The 13,770-nt window shown below is 45.7% G+C and overlaps 1 protein-coding gene across 7 annotated transcripts in view; it reads left to right on the forward strand.

Annotated features, from left to right (window-relative positions):
• Positions 1 to 13,770, forward strand: part of SCAPER (S-phase cyclin A associated protein in the ER) — a 378,523-nt gene that overhangs the window by 321,409 nt on the left and 43,344 nt on the right. The window lies entirely within an intron of this gene.

Here is a 13,770-nt window from a genome sequence, read left to right on the forward strand (position 1 = left end):
GATCTCCTTTATGACAAAATCTGAACTCTTTAGTGGGCACCCAGCAGCATTGCAGGCTGCCTGGCCTTTCTTTAAACAAAAGGAACACTCTAATTCGTGTGACTAATTTAAATGCTCACCTGTTTTTCCATGTTAATGATAACTGAGAGCAGGACAATGATTTTGTTACAGAAACTGTTCCTCCAGATACAGGCAAGGAGTGAATTAGTTTAAACAGGCTGGTCAAAGAGAAGGATCCATATTATACAAGGCTTAACCCAAGGAGAAGAAATAAACCAAATAATACCAAGAGGGTAGTAATTGTGTTCCTGGAGTAAAGTATGCCTTGGCATGAAAAAGAAAACTAGAACGTGTCTATTTTTTTTATAGCTGGGACATTCTTACTTTCTTATCCCTTCTGAAGTTCAGCAGTAGGTTATTCTTGTAACATTAACTGGCCTGGAGAGTGAACCACAAGTCATGCTGTCAGAAACGTGACATTGATGACTGATACTCCTGATAAAACAATTTGGGTGTTTAATATTAGTGAGTAATAAAGAAAAGATGCAAATAATCTGCATAAAAAATCATCCCAAAAGAGATCATGTTTATTCATAGAACCCTTATTTCCTGGCATTTCTTTATTACAGATACCAAACCTAATTTGAAGCTAAATTGCACCAGTATTTTTAATGCTTTTTAAAACTAGTCTAGTCTAGTGCCTGTCATTTGCCATGGAGCTGGCTACTGTGTTTCTTCATCTGTGAGAGAGAATGAAAAGATTTTTTTTAAACCTTTTAAATGTAAAAGATTCACTATATTTCTGGCTTGAACAAAATCACTCACAGCAGCATATACAAAGATTTGTGTTCTGTTTTCTCACATCTCATATACATTTTTCACTTTAAAGCCCACAACTGTTATGAATAAGGTCTTTTACTTTTTTATTGTAAACATTTAGATTTAAAGTGATTATGACTGACAGTTGAAACCAACAGGAGCCAGGGGCCTGTTCATGTATAAATTATCTGTAATACAGGCAAAATCAAAAGTAAACATTTCCAAGAGTTCCTTCAGTTCCGCATTAGTTTTCTGCAAGCCTAACACAGTAGACAGAGAGGGTTTTTTCACAGTTATGTCCTGTGGCATAGCTTCACAATGCATGGTCTTTTCTGTGAAAAAAATATGATTTCATTTTGAACTACATATGCATCTCATATTCTGAGTATATATGTTGATTGAGCCACTGTTCCAGAGCAGTACAAAATTGTGAAAGAATTGAATCCACGTAAGTCATCTTTAACACGTGAAGTTGTTTAAAATTAATATAAGAATGAGAGAGATTAAAATAAGTTAACTTTAATGTCAGGTAAAAATGATCAGTCTTTCCACTATATGTAGCAGCAAAAATGGCTGGGAGGCAACGCATCTATTATTTAATTATGATTGTTTTTCAATCAATAATACTTCCCTCTTATACTATTGAAATGCTGATATATTAAAATAAAGAAAAAGGAGTATTCTAGTGACTTCATTGTTCTTCAATTATGACTTGCATGTCTGAGTAACTAGAATCTATGGCAGCGTAACTGACGGAGCAACAACTATAACATTATAAAGGGGAGGGATTCTCATTGACAAAGCAGAGTTCTAAAAATTTTCAACTAGGCACAGGCTCACATTTAGCTCTACCTTTTGCTGAGTAAGTAGCACTTCCGCATCAGGCTTCAGCTGTATAAGGAACATTTCAGGTCACTTAAGCAGATGAAGGGTCTTACACCATAAAGAATGGAAGAGGACAGCCCTCCCACCACCTTTTAGCCCAATACTAATAGGTCACTTGTTCATGGAGAGAAAGATCCAGGGTCTAGGCCCTGCTCATGTAGTTATCACCCAATTCCCTGCCTGATTGCTAGGCAGGGCCAAAAGGACCCTCTGCTGCTCCTATTGAAATTGAATCTGAGGGCTGCCAAGAAGGGATAGTAAGTAGGGCTAGAAGGAGAGCAAAAACAGAGGGAATGTGACATAGTGCAGTGGACTCTCCCCTGGAAGGGAGAGGGCCTTGGCTTATGACCCTTGTGCCCAATGGGACAAAAGCTATCTACTGCTGTCTGTGTATTTCAGGGGATGGCAACCCCTGGCACGTGTGCCAGACCATAGTACACAAGTCCATTTCACTCGGCACGCCACAGCTGGCCCAGGCTCTGGACAGCTGCTACCAGCCACGGAGCCCTGGCTGCTCACAGCAGGCAATGGGGAGGCTGCAAGGCCTGCTGTGAGCAGCCTGGGCTCCATGCTGGGCAGCAGTGGCCTTGTGGCAAGCAGCCAGGAGGCTGGAAGCCGCTGTATTGGGTTCCAGAGCCCCAGCCTTGCTTCTTGCTGGCAATAGGGGCACATGCACCCCTCGGCAGACAGCACAGGAGGGGCTAGGGTTATATTGCCCTAACATCTTCCCCCCCTGTGTGCCCTGAGGTTCATGTGCAGCTGCCACCAGCCATGGAACCAAGGCAGAATTCCAGACCCCAGTACAGCAGTCTGCCTGCCACCTGCTGTGAACAGCCCAGGCTCCATGGCCAGTAACAGCTGCATGTGCACCTCAGGGCACATGGGAGGGCGGGGGGAGGAGCCAGGGCAGCACAATCCCACCCCCTCCCCCACCATCTACCCAGAGGTTCACATGCACCTGCCATCAGCAGCAAGGATTAGGTCCCCCACATCTTTCCTGCTGTTTGCTCCTAGCATGCCAAGTTGAGGCATAGGTTGAAGTTGGGGTGTTTTTGGCACTCGAGCCAAAAACCTTGCTGACCCCTGGTCTGTTCTATCAAATGACTATGAAATGCAAATTGCAGAAACACCACTGGGCAGCAGAGGCCCAAGGTAACCACCCTTCCTGGACGGTACCCATCTCACTGAACCACCCTCCCTCTGGCTTATTCTCTTTCTGGTCCAGCTTCAACATGAGGGTAGAGCAAGGGTGGGCAAAATGTGGCCTGCAGGCCAGATGTGGCCTGCCAAGCCATTCTATCTGGCCCATGGTGTCCCTAAAAAAATTTAGAAAATTAATATTTATCTGCCCTTGGCTGCCTGTTATGCGGCTGTCAATGGCTTGCCAAAACTCAGTAAGCAGCCCTCCACCCAAAATAATTGCCCACCCCTGGGCTAGAGTAGGTCCATGCAAAATTTTGATGACCGTTTCATTTCAACGCTGTTTTGACTCATTTTGAGATTGATGGCCTTTGTTTCATTTTGATTTTGATGCTTCAAAATAGCCTTGAAACAAAACGAGGCTAGTCGAAAGATTTTGAAAGTTAAAACGTTTTGACCATGGCGCTGGGGTTGGGAAGTCAGTCCAGCTGGGCTGCCTCTCCATCCCCTGCGCTAGATTGCAGAGAGGTGGGGAAGCAGTTGGGCTGGGCTGCCTCCCGCCCCTGGCGCGAACTGCTTCCCCACCCCCCCTGTAATCTAGCACGTGGGGATGGCAAAGCAGCCCACCTGGACTGCTTCCCCACCCCGGCACTCTCCGTCCCCAGCTGAGTTCCTTTCACAAGCCTCACGGTCTGGCAAAACTGTCTAAACAAGGTCAAAGCAGCCTCACTGTTTCAACAAAGTGAAACAGTGAGGCTGTTTTGACTCAAAATTATATTCAGTACAAAACACTGTTCCATCCAGACCTTAAAACTGAAGTCAGAACGGAATAGTGCAGTTTCGCCCAGCCCTAGGGTAGAGGGTGCTTTTAGTTCTGCCTTATACATGGCCTGGTTGTTAAGGCACTTTGGCGTGTAGTGGGAAATATTGGTTCAAACCCCTGTGAGTGATGGCAGGCCTTGAATTTGGACCCCTTGTCTTCCCTATCCCCACCAGCCATGTGCCCTAACTAGATTATAGAACTAAAGTGCTCACCAGCAGTGATTTTTCTGCAACTAACATTTCAGGGACTTCAGCGTTTACAAAACTGCCCGAGTAGAATAGGATTGCAACAGAGCACAAGTAGCTAGAGCAAATTCCTTCTGAGCAGGCTGAGAAGTACAAACTGAGTCACACAGAGAAGAATAGGATTGAAAATCCACAGAAGTGGCCTGCAGTACCATTGATGTGACTAACTTGAACTGCATAAATTCTGCTTATCCATGTAGAAGGGAGTTGGATTCCCATAGGAAAGCCAAGGAACTACACATGTCCTCCAAATCATTCTGTTGGTGGCCCCACTACTGTTGTATGTGCAGAAGGTGAGGACTTACTAACTATTGGTACCCTTTAGGATTAGCACTTGCTTTCATCTTCTCCAGGAGAAGAAAAAGAGGGGTTGTTCTGGCTTCAATGAGACGAAAATATTTAGGTTTCATTTTTATAGGAGGTAGTGGCAACCAATCAGCATTTAATCACTGGGGGTTTTTTGTGTTCTTTCAAGTCCCCTCTTGGTAAAGCTTTCACAGTGATGCATTGCATTTTGGAAGAATTTAGCTCTATTAGCCTTTTGAAACTACAGTTCAGTTTATGGCAAGATTTCTTTAAAGGATTCTTAGGATTTCCAGTTGGTTATTAAAGCCAGTCAGCGTTAAACAAACACAGGCCCCATTTTGGAACTTGTACAGTAAACTCAGACACATTAGTCTCTAGTTGAGTCTCTGCAAGTGGTTGACCTCTAACTCTTATGACTCTAATGGAAGCGTTGAGTGCTGATTGACAACAGCTAAGAGGCGTTTGCTGCAGATGGTACCTATAGGTAAACAGACACAGTTTGCTTCGTTTTGTTTTTACTGCATTTAATCCGATTAATTGTTTTGTTTCCTTTCAAAGATTTTAAGAGGTGATTGTGCAGTATTTTGTGTAGCTTGCACAACATTCCTAACTGAAATAGAAGTAGGGGCCCAAAGAATCCTTGAGGTTAGTGGAAAAGAGAATATATTTTAGGCAAATTTTAATAATATCAACCAAGGACAGACTGCAGGTAGAAGAACACTTTTCCCTCTGACATCAGTTTCAGAGAGAAATCATTTTTGATGCAGATTATATTATTGACTAAAAGCAACAGTAGTTAGTATAAGAAATTACCATGCAAACTTAAATAAGTACAAGATAAATTTTCAAACAGATGCATGTGTTAATAATGCAAATGCCTAATTCCTCCCCCAGTTTCCAGTAAAAGTGATGCAGCTTGATTTTAGGAAGCTTCAAGGACAGAAACGAATCCCTAGAAACCCAAGAGAATAAGCGCAGCTATTTTTACAGTCACTGCTCCACCCAAAGGGCTGGAATACCCTCCACGAGCTTTGTGTCTCTTCTTGCCCCTGCCCCAAGAACGGATGGTCTTCCTAGCAGTGGATCCTCAGAGTGTGTCCCAGCTCAGCTCCTAAGGCATCACTATATACAGCCTTGCCACACAGAACTTGAGTTTTTGCAGTTTAGGAGGTACAGCCTAATATTTTCTCAACTACAGAAGTTCTGCTATCTTGGGGACCTTTCTGACAATGCAGGAGAAGGGTAGATTTGGACTTATGATGAGAGACACTTCATTAACAATCAGTTGCAAATCATGTTTCACAAAGTATATACTGCCTGGGAGATGCACTCCCTTGAATGCATTGTCTGAGCTGAGATATTACTGTCACCACCACAAAAAAGTGACTACTGAAGAGCTGTGGATATTGGCAGGGAGTGCCCATACAAGATAAACCGCTAAGTAGTTCACCCTTGTAGCATTTGATGAAGTAGAAAATAAGCCTTTGTGATGCCTTAGCAGTGCAACTGCAGGATCTAATTTCCTTTCCAAAGAAGGTACGGTAACTCTGACAGCTGGTATACATATGTTACAGCTAACACTTCACTAGAGTAGAATCCTAGACTTCTTGCTGGCTGATAGTCAAACTCAAGGAAGTGACATTGGAAATCATACTGACAAGCAGAGCAATTCCCATGGCAGGCCAATGTGGGAGCAGGTTCATCTCTGGATGACTGGATATCTATTCACTAAGAAATCATTCTAAATTGTTAAAATCAGTAGATAATTTCAGAAGCCAGATAAGTTAATGAAGAAAAAGGTTATCTAACTCTTAGATTACGTGGAAAGTAGAATGTTGCCATCTCTTTCCCCCAGGCTGGAGTGGGAAGTCATTACATTGCTCAGGTCGGCTCAATGGGCATGTAAGTATCCTGAGAACTGGAACTAGCCAGAGACCAGGAAGTGGCCAGCTCACTTGCATGAACTCTCTTGTATGAAATCTTCCCCACTGCTTTCCCAGCTGTTGACCACAGATAGTGTTTTGGCTTATGTTGCTGACTGAACATTCCCTTGCTGAACTTGTCCCAGTGGGGTACACTGGTGCAGTGGTACCCCACTTTGATTCCTGCTCTACCCAAAATTTAAAACCAACTGCCTGGTAGTGGCAGCAGCATTTCTTCTCAGGCAGCAGTGAGGGAGTCAGTTGACTTCATGGCTCATTAAAAGATACCTAGTTCCTTCTAAACTCTTCATTCCACAAGTGATAATGACTCTCTCCTTTTTCATGGTCTTGATCAAGCTATCCTTTCTTCTGTAATTCTTCTGTCTGTTAGCTGCTTCTGGTAATGTAGCTCTTATTTCACAAGATGTTTTTATCTCATTCCAGTAGTTATATTTGTTTTTGCATCAATCTTAAACTGAATAATATAGCCCTAGGCCCCATGGTATTAGGAAAGCTAGTTTCTGTTTACCTGGAGAAAAAATGTGTTGTGTTATATGTGATGATGCACCTCACCATGGGCACCTCCCTTTTCATAATCCTAGATTTGCCCATGAATCTATTATAAGGCTGAATATGCCCTCAAGTGCCCATCAAACTGATCAATGTAGAGGGGCTTGGCATTATTTATATCTTTTAGCAAAAACCTATACTATAGATTCATAGATGCTAGGGTCGGAAGGGACCCCAACAGATCATCAAGTCCGACCCCCGCCTAGGAAGGAAAGAGTGCTGGGGGTCAGATGACCCCAGTCAGATGTTTATCCAGCCCTCTCTCAAAGATCCTCAAGGTAGGGGAGAGCAGCACCTCCCTTGGAAGCCCATTCCAAATTCTGGCCACCCTTACCATGAAGAAGTTCTTCCTGATGCCCAGCCTAAATCTGCTCTTCGTCAGTTTGTGACCATTGTTCATTGTTACCCCAAGAGGCGCCCTGGTGAACAGAGCATCCCTGATCCCTTGCTGTGTCTCCCTAATGAATTTGTAGGCAACCACAAGATCACCTCTCAGCTTTCTCTTGCAGAGGCTAAAGAGGTCCAGGTCCCTCGGTCTCTCCAAATAGGGCTTGTCCTGTAAGCCCGTAACTATACAAGTGACCCTCCTCTGGACCCTTTTGAGTCTATCAACATCCTTCTTGAAGTATGGCACCCAAAACTGGATGCAGAACTCCAACTGACCTATGCCACATGGAGGGGAAGTATCACCTCCTTGGTTTTATTTCTCATGCATCTGCTGATGCATGATGAAGTATGGTTAGCTTTGCTGATCATTTCACACTGGCGACTCATGTTCATCTTGGAGTTCACTATGACTCCAAGATCCCTTTCTGCTTCTGCACTGCTGAGAGGGTCACTTCCCAGCCAGTAGGTGTGCTGGTGCCAGGTGCCTGCAGGACCCCACTACCCACGTCCTTCCAGGTCAATACTGACCCATCTACTACCACTCTCGGGGTGCAACTGCTAAGCCAATTTGCCACCCACCAGACCATGTAAATATCTATGTCACACCCTCTTAATTTATTTATGAGAATGAGATGAGATAGTGTATCGAAGGCCTTGCTAAAATCTAAGAAAACAACATCTGCCTCCACTCCTAGATCTAAGGATTTTGTGACCCTGTCATAAAACGAAACTAGATTGGTTAGGCATGATCTACCTGCTACAAATCCATGCTGGTTTCCCTGCTGCATTATTTTTCCCACTGGACTCCCACAAATATGATCCTTCATAATCTTTTCAAAGACCTTTTCCAAGAATGGGGCTGAGACTGACTGGCCTGTAATTACTCGGATCCTCCTTTCTCCCCTTCTTGAAAATAGGGACCACACTGGACCCGACCCAAGCACCACGAGTGGTCAAACAGCGTGCCAGTCGTTCTGCTATGACACCAGCCAATTCCTTCAGTACCCTCAGATGCAGCTCATCCGGGCCTGCTGACAAACATATCCAGTCCATCCAAGTGACTCTGCACCAAGTCAGCATCAACAGTTGGTGGGCTGGTGTCCCTCTGATGCCTATCTGAGAACCCATTAGGAGACTTATCTTGAGCCCTGTTGAGGAACACTGAAGCAAAAACTTATTGAATAGCTCAGCCTTGTCCCCCCTGTCTGTCACTAACTGCTCCTTCTTGTTCAGTAGGGGTCCTATGCTGCCCTACGCCTTCCTTTTACTCCCTACATACCTAAAAAAAGCCTTTTTGTTGTCTTTAATTTGTGTTGCCAGCCTCAGCTCTGTAGTTGCTTTGGCTTTTCTAACTGCCTCCCTGCAAGTGCAAGCCAGGTAGGTATACTTCTCCTTGGTAGCTTCCCCCTGCTTCCACTGCCTATATGCCTTCTTTTTTGCCCTTAGGCTCCCCTGGATTTCACTGTTCAGCCAAGGAAGTTTCTGTCTCCTTTCCCCCTTTTCCCTCGTACTGGGATAATCTCGCTCTGTACCCAAAGGATCGCTTCCTTTAGAAACGACCACCCTTCCTGGACTCCCATCTCACCAATACTGTTATGCTGCAGTGTGTGATTGACTAGACTCCTAAGCACAATGAAGTTAGCCTTCCTAAAGTTTAGCACTTCCACCATACTAGTTATCTTACCCACCCTACACCGTATGGTGAATTTGATTGATTGGTGGTCACTGTCACGAAGGTGACCACAAAAGTGCAGCTCCCCTACCAGGTTCTCCCCCATAGCCAACACGAAGTCCAGTAAGGCATTCTCCCTAGTGGGGCCATATACCTCCTGTGTTAGGTTCTTAACCTGTGTGTGGGACTTTCACCTATGTAAATGGTTGGATTTGGCTGACTGCTCCTCCCAGCAGGTGTCAGGGTAGTTTAGGTCCCCCATGGCAACCATGTCCCTAGACTGTATGGCCTCTGAGAGCTGCCTCAAGAATTCCAAGTCTAGCTTTTCCTCTTGATGTGGTGGTCTGTAGCAGACCCCCAGTACCAAGTCCCTTTCCCCTCAACCTCCATGTATCCTAACCCATAATGCCTCAACTGTCTCCTCCTCTGATCCCATTTTGATTAGGGTAGATGTATAATGCTCCTTTACATAGAGAGCAACCCTGCCTCCTTTCCTCCCTGCTCTGTTCCTGCTGAACAACCTGTAGCCCTCAATGTGTACTGCCCAGTCATGGGTAGGGTCCTACCAGGTTTCCATTAGCCCCATTAAATCAAAGTTATTGTCTGCAAGCAGAAGTGTGAGTTCTTCCCACTTGTTCCCCATGCTCCTAGCATCAGTATGGAGGCACTTGAGCCCTCTGAATGGTGCCTTTGGTGCCTCCCCATTCTGATGCCCAAAGGGCCCCTGGGTATTTACCTGGGGTGTACTGCTGCATGTCTTGCAGTTTGTATGTTTTAGGCTTTCTCCATCTCCTGCCTCCCTGTCCCCCATTGTACTTGGTTTAAAGCCCAACATAGGAGGTCAGCCAACCTGTAAGAAAAGAGACTCTTGCCTTTTGCAGAGAGATGAATCCCATCGCATCCCAGGAGATCCCTTGCATGGAAGTGCAGCTCATGGTCCAGGAAGCCAAAACCCGCATGATGGCACCAACTCTGCAGCCATGGGTTGACTTCTCTGACACAGGAGAAGGAATGCCTACTGCAACCTCTGACCGGGAGGATCAACAAAAAGACCACCTGTGCCCCTGTCTTCCTAAGCCTGGTCCCCAGAGCCCTGTAGTCACTTGTGATACGGTCTGGACTACTCCTGGCTGCGTCATTTGTTCACCCATGGATGAGGACCATGGGATAGTTGTCAGAGGGCCGGATGAGGTCAGGAATTCTCGTCGTGACGTCTCTGATCCTGGCCTCAGGCAGGCAGCAGACCTTGTGCACCATGGGATCCGGACAACAGATGGGTCCCTCTGTTCCTCTCAGCAAGGAGTAGCACACAGCGATGACGCGGCTTCTCTTCCGCTTACCTGGTGAACCCTCAGCTCATTCAGTGATGGTAGCAGGCCCCTCCAGCGCACTTTCCCCCATCGCACACTCCAGTGCAGCCAGGGCCTCATATTTGTTCCCCAACTTCACCAGGGGAGCTGTCTCTGTGGCGAGAGGTCTGGCCCCCGAGATGACCATCCTCCACTTCCCAGCATCTGTTTCAGGGCATTCCCTTGCAACTTCTTCACCAGAAGTCTTGTCCTGCAGAGAATGAAAATAGCCATCAATCTCTTTTTCAATTGCTCTGATCCCCCACAGCCTGTTCACCTCTGCCTGGACTTCCCTCACCTGACTTTCCAGTGCCTCAATTCGGGGCCTCAATTGTGGGACAGACAAGGGAGCCCCCGGCTCCTGCACTACCCCCAGGCCTCAGAGGTCCTGCCAGGCAACCCCTGCAGATAGGGGGCCAGGGCACTGCTGACCCATCCAAGGGGCCTGTTTGGGTGGAGGCCTCACAGGAGCTCCAGGCTGGAAGCAGTGGCAGGGGAGGGGCCCTGGTTGCACTCCGAGTTACCACCCCCATAGTAGCCCCCCTCCTCATTCACTTACCCAAAGTCTCTGTCAGAAGCTCCCGTGTATTCCTGCTCATGACTGTCCTGTGAACTGCCTACAAACTGCTCCCCTGTAGGCAGTCCCAGTTCACTGGCTCCCTGGTCTCCTGGGGAGTCTTCTTTTATACCCTATGTTACAGAACATGAATTTTCTTGTAATTATAAAGGGACATTGTCAAAAATAGTAAATCACAGCATTAAGGTTTGTTGTTATAGTTGTGTTCATGCCATTTACTATAGCTCACTTGCTTTTTTATCTGTCTTTTTTAAGGATATGTATTAGGGTTGTGCAAAGCTTTGGGTGGTGATTCGATTCAGAGGAGATTTGGCCGATTCAGTGGCCGAATCTCCAAATCCAAATTGAATCAGGGAACCAATTAAAAGGTCCGAATGAATTCGAAGCTCTCTGAATCTTCGGAAAAGATTCAGACAGTTTTGATGATTCAGACAGTCCCCGGTGGCTGCAGCAGGGAACTGCAGTCAGACTAAGAGCTGGTAAATAGGGGTGGGGGAGGGGAACATAGGGGGACCCCTGCCAGGCCCCACCCCCTGCCTGCATCCCCAGCCCACCCCAGCTCCCGGCCCTTTTAAAAAAAAGCCCCAACTCACAGGATGCTGCAGGGCGGAGGGGCAATCCCCGCTGCTCCCTACTGCCCCACACTGCATGGGGGACTCTGCCACAAGCCCCATGACACTTCTCCCCCCGCCCCAGCCCTTTAAGGAGAAAAAACCCCGGGGACTCACCACTCCTGCAGCAGCCTCGGGACTTTGGGAGGCTTGTGCAAAGCCCCCCATGCAGCAGGGGGCAATGGGGATCCCCCACCCCCCGGCCAGGCAGGAAAGGTGAGTGCAGGGGTTTTCTCAGTTTTTCTTTTCTTAACGGTCTGGAGCTGGGGCAGGCAGGGCAGCCATGGGGTGTGGGGGCTGGGTAAACAGGGGGTTTCAGGGGGCTCATGGAGAGCCCCCCATGCTGGGGCAGTGAGGAGCAGCGGGGATCACACCCATGCCCACAGCACCCAGTGAGCCGGGGCTTTTTTTCCCCAGGTGCTGGGAGCTAGGGTGGGGAGGGCAGCTATTGCCATGCTGAGAGTGCGGGAGAGGGATGGACCTGCCTGATTTGGAGATTTGGCAGGAGCTAAATCTCTGAATCAGATTCGGCCAAATTGATTCAGGATGGTGATTTGAATCACTGTCCCCCAAAAAAGGCCAAATCTGAAACAAATACTAGCCACTTCACATGGGCCTAATATTTATACCGTATTCATTAACTGTGCACCTTATCTAGTCCAAAAGAGTGTTGTACATGAATATGATCAGGGAAGTATTGCAAGGACAGAGGACCCTTTACATTTGAATTCTCAAGTGTTGAATGCTTGTTTGCTTTAATACCTTTTAATGTTATTACTTAATTATGGAAGGGCAGATGTAAAATAATAACTGAGATTATATTAGCAGATAGGTTAACTATTGATCCTAGTCACCATGCTAGTATCCTTTTAAGTTGCCACAACAAATTTCCATAACAAACCTTATTTCTAAAACCCAAATCACATTGTATGTTTTCCAGTAATAATGGCAAGTTGTACCTTTACCAGACAAGGCGATGAAGAATTCCTTGTGATTTATTTCTCCTTAGTAGAATAATAACTGACTCATTTTCTATAGTTACTATCCCTGCATCACTTCTGTTTCTAATTTTTCCTTTTTTTAATGGGTGACCAGAAGTGACTGCAGTGTATAAGGTAAAGACCTATTGTTGATTTGCATAGTGACCACGCTGTTTTCAGTTTTACTACCTATTGCATCCTAACATTTTATTGTTGTTGTGCCTGCATTGCATATTAAGCCAGAGTTTTCATTGAGGGCCCCCTGCACTTTTCCCCAGCAACAAGGTTCTGGTGCTTTCCTTGACTGATTAGCTCTAAAGCCAATCTAAATCCACGTATGAGTTGTGCAGATGAATTTGTTACCTTATATTGGCCAACATCTAGTTGTATATACCAGGGATTGTCAGCCGGGGTACACGTACCCCTGGGGGTACTTGAGAAGGCCCTAGGGGTATGCATGGGCAAGCAGGGACAGAGTGCCATCATGCATCATCTTGTGCAGCAGGCACTGCCTGCCTGGCTGGACACAGGGACCAGGGGAAGTTTGCTCTGTATTCAGCCACACACCACTACCTCCCCACTCCGCATCCAGCTTGGGGGTACACTGACCCAAAAAGGTTGAAAACCCCTGGTATATACAAACCTGTTGCCCATTCACATATCTGTGTTAGGTTTCCTCTAAAATTTTCCAATCTTGAAAACTGTTACTGTACTAAGTAATTTTATCTGGGTTTTATCGACACTTTTTCCACCTTAGAGATAGGTAAGACCATCATTGCAAAAGCCATCTGATAACTTCTTGCCATGTTGAAAAATAGCCACATAGTTCTATTTGTTTCCTGTGTCTATCCTATAATAGAACTTTACCTCCAAACAACTTACTTTATTTCTTCAGTAGGTGCTTGTGAGGGTTCATGTCAAAGACCTTTTGATATTTCAGATAAATTATATTAGACACAGGACTAGAAGGGACTACCTGAGTCATCAAATCCAATCTCTGGTATCACAAGCAACTCATCAGTTTTCCCTGATGGAAAACTGTAAACATAAGAAGATTATTGTATATGACAATATAATTTTCCATTATACACGCAGTGGTCATTTGTCTTCATCATTTTGTGTTTGTTTAGGTTTTGCCACCCTGCAATTCTCTATTATCTTAGGTGATTGTAATAAAGAAATGTATATTTTTGTTAACAGCTCAGGCACTTAGTTCTTCAGAACTCTTGGCTAACTATCATTTGACCAAAGTAACTTATTGCTAATTAAGTATCAATTTGTCCTGGCACATTCTCTTTGGCACTGAAGATGATTATAATCCCCAGGGAGCTCCTCCTCTGCCAGCCACCATAAAAGAAAGCCCTGACTGGTACAGAGCCACTAACCTAAAATACCTGTCTGAAAAGCATGCAGGGAGCCACTCTTGAGTGTTCCACAGGCAAGCTTTAAAGCCATAGAATTTCTGCTGAGTTTCATACTAGCAG

Source organism: Crocodylus siamensis, chromosome 15, assembly GCF_052110815.1.
Source record: "Crocodylus siamensis isolate JL-2025a chromosome 15, ASM5211081v1, whole genome shotgun sequence".
In the NCBI taxonomy this organism is placed as follows: domain Eukaryota; kingdom Metazoa; phylum Chordata; order Crocodylia; family Crocodylidae; genus Crocodylus; species Crocodylus siamensis.